The sequence below is a fragment of the Triticum aestivum genome, chromosome 7A (assembly GCF_018294505.1).
Source record: "Triticum aestivum cultivar Chinese Spring chromosome 7A, IWGSC CS RefSeq v2.1, whole genome shotgun sequence".
Lineage (NCBI taxonomy): Eukaryota > Viridiplantae > Streptophyta > Magnoliopsida > Poales > Poaceae > Triticum > Triticum aestivum.
This window is the reverse complement of record NC_057812.1, coordinates 602,864,792-602,870,328: the sequence shown is the minus strand read 5'-3', so window position 1 is coordinate 602,870,328 and position 5,537 is coordinate 602,864,792.

Here is a 5,537-nt window from a genome sequence, read left to right as displayed (position 1 = left end):
CATCCCAGAGGCATCATCGATCGGCTTCAGTTAGCAGCAGTAGCGAAGGAATCGCTCGATCGGGTTCAGTTAACATCCATCGATCGATCGCTCGGGTTCAGTAACATCTAGCCTGCAGCGCAATCACTCAGGTTCAGTTAGAGCCCAACGCCTCGCTCGGGTTCAGTTAGAGCCAACGCCTCGCACACACGTGCGTACGTGTACGAGAGAAACGCGCATCACTCGGCCCCCGACCTCCCACCGTAACCGGGAACTCCCCGAAATTTTCCTCCCCCACGCTTCTACCACGGTTTTTTCCGTCATGGACGGCCCAAAGAATGTCATGCAGCTGCATCTCCGGCCCACCCAGGACGAAAAGCCCATTTTCTGTCATGATTTTTTGTCATAGAAGTAGGAGCCCACCACATCTATGATGATACCGGGTTTTGTCACAATTATCGTCATAGAAGTATCATATGTATGACAGAAAAAAAAATTCGTTCGGCCCAAAATGTCACGGATGTGTCTTTTTTTGTAGTAATTCCTACACCAATTAGTGAGGAAGCTAATGATGATGACCATGAAACTTCTGATCAAGTTACTACTGAACCTCGTAGTTCATCCTGTTCATGAAACTTCTGGTCATGAAACTTCTGACCAGAGTGGTACGGTAATCCTATTCTGGAGGTCATGTTACTGAAGGAAATATGCCCTAGAGGCAATAATAAAGTTGTTATTTATACTTCCTTATACCATGATAAATGTTTATTATTCATGCTAGAATTGTATTAACCGGAAACTTAGTACATGTGTGAATACATAGACAAACAGAGTGTCACTAGTATGCCTACACTTGACTAGCTCGTTAACCAAAGATGGTTAAGTTTCCTAGCCATAGACATGAGTTGTCATTTTATGAATGGGATGACATCATTAGAGAATGATGTGATTGACTTGACCCATCCATTAGCTTAGCATCTATACCTATACTAATTATGCACTTCCCAGAAATTCCCATGTTAATCAGTAATTAGGAGTCGTTAATCTGGTGGGGCCGAGTTATTACGGTTGAGATTAGCCCATAAAATAATTAGTTAAAAATTACCCACCCATGCCATCAGTTTATTTGCACGTCAGGTACAAAAGTTATTCGCCTATGCAATCACATTGTTTGCATGTCATGTGTTATCGTAACAAATAAAGGTAATTTTTATTTATCCGTTTCATCTCAATGGACCACCGAGAATTCAAAAAAGAAGCCCAGGGAGAGGCTGATGTCTTCACGTCATCTCTTCTGAATATATAACCATGCCTAAAAAACTCCAGAGATGAATAATCCCAATTGATCAGCTAATGAAAAGGCCCAGCGAGGCTGCCGGCTTGCCATCCTCATGGCGCCGCCATGCCTGCCTTTCAGTTTTGGTCAGGCGCCATCTGTAGCAGGTTAGTCTCGGCAAGCTCGAGCGGTTGATCCACTCTTCTCCTATGCCATCACGGTATCCTCACAGACTCGCGTTGCCCTATTTGCCCTGCAGCTCCATCCAGCCCCTCTTAATTGCCAATCTATGGATCATACAGAGAAGGACGAGTAAACGGCCCAGCGCTGGAGGCCAGCCAATTCCGGCGTGGATTCTAACCAAACACGATGAACATGTATCAGGTTTGCACAACATCCATGCCTTTATGTGGCTGGGATTATGATTTCCGCTTACAAACAGATTGTACAGAGAAGTTGCAGTAAACAGCCCGATGCCGGTGGCCAGCCGTATTCCGGCGAGGAATCCACCCACATGCGATGAACAACTATCAACTGGTTTGCACTGCATCCATGCCTTCGCAGTATTGGATTACGATTTGCTTGATAAAATATATGTCTTTACTAATGTTCAAGATGTGCTGGATGATGCTTAATTTAACAACGAGAATTTGTTGTCTTTATTTCAGAACTTATTCCCTGCACTCGAACTCTGTAGCAACTGATTGATAACCTGCATGGTGCTAATTCTGTAGTTTTATATAGCCTGGACGTTCTCCCTAACCTCTTGGAGGAATTTGGTTAATCCCACTGTTTATAGACAATCGCATGATACCTTTGTAGTTCAATTTGGAAGACAGGAAGAAAACAGAAGCTAGCAACAGCAGCACCGCTTTTTTCGGCAAGCCCTGTTATAGTTCTTCCTATAATGAAGAAATAAAGAGCAATTTATACAAGAGGAAAATCCGGGGCACTCATCCGGGCACCTCATGGAAGTAAGTTTTTGCCACATGTGTCCATCATCGATGTAGTCCATAAGGAAATCTCACACATCCCTTTTGATATGAACTATTAAATTTGTTCACATTCTCTCTTTCCAGTATATACGCATAGTTTGTCAGTCAAAAAGTAAACAAATGATCTATAGTTGGATGTTCACCGGAGTGACCAGTGTGGATCAATCGATGCATGCAGCAGCGTCATGCGTACACCGGTCAAGAATCAAGGCAATGTGTCGAACAGTAGGTATGTAAATACACACAACTATCATGTTTTACATTAGTCAAGTCTAAGCATATGGACATGCGTTAACCTTAATCAGAGCTGTGTTGAGGTTGTTCAAGCCGTGTCCATGTATTTTCTCTTATTGGCTATACCTTCATGCAGTTTTGTGTGGGTTTGTCGCCCAGCTCATTGTGCCTGATAATGAGCGTCTCAAGTAGAATACCTACTGATGTTGATGAATTAACAAATCAATCTGTTGATCTTCATCTCTTTGACAACATGTGGAGCATATATCATATTATCAAGCACTTTTGTTATATCAATTGTTATCGAGTACTTCCAATCCATTGTCCTTTTTTTGGTCTCTTTGTTGTCTTCTTCATAAGGAAATCTCACACATCCTTTTCATATTATTATTTTCACATTCTCTCTTTCCAGTATATATGCATGGTATGTCAGACAAAAATTTAGCAATTGATCTATGGTTGGATGTTCGTCGAAGTCACCAGCATTGATCAATCAACGCCTACAGCAGCGTCGTGCATACACGGGTCGACTTCAGGCCAATGTGTCCAACTGCAGGTACTGTAAAGACACATAATTAGTAGATTTACATTAGGAATTTCTAAGCATATGGAGATGTGTTAGCCTTCATCAGGGCTGTGTTATTTCTAAGCACACAAATTTTTTGCTTGCACTATGTCGTGGCCAAGGATGAATACACAACCTGGTGAGGATTTATGCTTGATGAGGTATGTGTTCGTATTTAACGTTACATATGAAATTTAATATTCTTTGTCTTTGTCTCTGTGTTTTGGCAAAGAATAGAATGAATAATTTCTCCGATTTGAGTTGGCCTTTGGAAAATGCTTGCCTATGATTGTAATCCATAAGGAAATCTCACACATCCCTTTTCATATAGATTATTCAATTTGTTCACATTCTCTCTTTCCAGTATATATATGCGTGGTTTGTCAGTTAAAATTCAACCAATGATCTATGGTTGGACATTCGCCGGAATCGCCAGCGTCAACCAATCAACACCTGCAGCAAGGTAATTTCACAAAAAAACACCTGCAGCATTGTGATGCGTACACGGGTCAAGACGAAAGGGCAATGTGTACAACTGTAGGTATGTATAGACACATAATTAGATACTTTACATTAGACAATTCTAAGCATATGGAGATGCATTATAGACTTAATTAGAGCGGTGTTGAGGTTGTTCAGGCCGTCCATATGTTTTCTCCTTAATTTCCACTTCTACTTTCTATTGAGAGTGTACCCATATGTGCTACAAATCCACGTCTCTGCAATGTTTCATTATAATTTCTCGCTCCCCCTTCAGCATATATGGGTGATTTCGCACACAAAGTTGTTTCTTGCAAGATGTAGTGGCCAAAGATGAACACAATAGAAGGTGAGGATCGATGCTTGATTAGCTGTATCTTCGTATTTAACGTTAGATGTAAATTTAATATTATGTGTTTTAGTAATTCTACATTGTCTCTATACTAGATGAAGAATAGTCTCATTTGAGCGCTGGTCATTGAAAATTGCTTGCCTTTAGTTATCAATAGTTGTACAAGGACAATGCTCACCCACTAATGAAATTTTCTAATTATAATTTGTATTTTGGCCCACCAAGGAAACATAAGGTTTGCTAAGTTCGGCATATGAGTAGGTCTAAGCCAGTAGGAAATAATTAGGTGACTTTGCATACTACTGAAATGTGACAAATAATAATATAAACGTATTTCCTTATATTTAGCAAATTATATCATGTTATCTTACCGCGAGCTGTTTTAGGTGTCATTTCATTACTTATTGTGGTTGCATCCAACTAACACATTTATCAAAATACACTCTTCAACAAATCCTCAGGTTTCAACTCTTTGAGGTTTGAGTACATGGGTCATTAATATGTTATTTTATAAGACACACTGCTATGCGATCATAATATAGATTAGAATGCAATATTGATTAACTAGCCCGTGCGACGCACGGGTTGGCGACTAGTTATGATAGTTTAGTTTATTGCTATTGCTTTCTCCATAACTTATACATGTTCCTGTGACTATGAGATTATGCAACTCCTGAATACTAGAGGAACACTTAGTGTGCTATCAAACATCACAGCGTAACTGGGTGATTATAAAGATGCTCTACAGGTGTCTCCGATGGTGTTTGCTGAGTTGGCATAGATCGAGATTAGGATTTGTCACTCCGATTGTGGGAGAGGTATCTCTGGGCCCTCTCGGTAATGCACATCACTATAAGCCTTACAAGCAATGTGACTAATGAGTTAGTTGCGGGATGTTGCATTATGGAACGAGTAAAGAGACTTGTCGGTAATGATATTGAACTAGGTATGATGATACCGACGATCGAATCTCGGGAAAGTAACATACCGATGACAAAGGGAACAACGTATGTTCTTATGCGGTTTAACTGACAAAGATCTTTGTAGAATATGTAGGAACCAATATGAGCATCTAGGTTCTGCTATTGGTTATTGACCGGAGATGAGTTTCGGTCATGTCTATATACTTCTCGAACCCATAGGGTCCGCACACGTAACGTTCGATGACGATCGGTATTATGACTTTATGTGATTCGAAGTACCGAAGGTTGTTCGTAGTCCCGGATGTGATCACGGACAAGACGAGGAGTCTCGAAATGGTCAAGACATAAAGATTGATATATTAGATGACTATATTCGGACACCGGAATAGTTCCGAGGATTACCATATATATATATACTGTTACTATTCATCACCCAGGGTGCAGAATAAATTATTCTTCACCTGAGGTAATCTTACGATCATTTCATAATTAAATTACGTTTGTAATTTAAATAGTTACATTCCTATTGATTCACTACGTAAAATTTGGCATAAGAAAATAAAAATATAGGTCATAAGACAAGAAAATTTGCAGTTTATGTGTATTTTACACTATGTTTTTACGTTTGTAATTTTACATAACATAAAATATTTTTTACAACGATTATATATTTTCTTATGGTCTCTTTTTTCGTCGGAAATAATACTAAACTTACGAAATGTAAAATTACGGG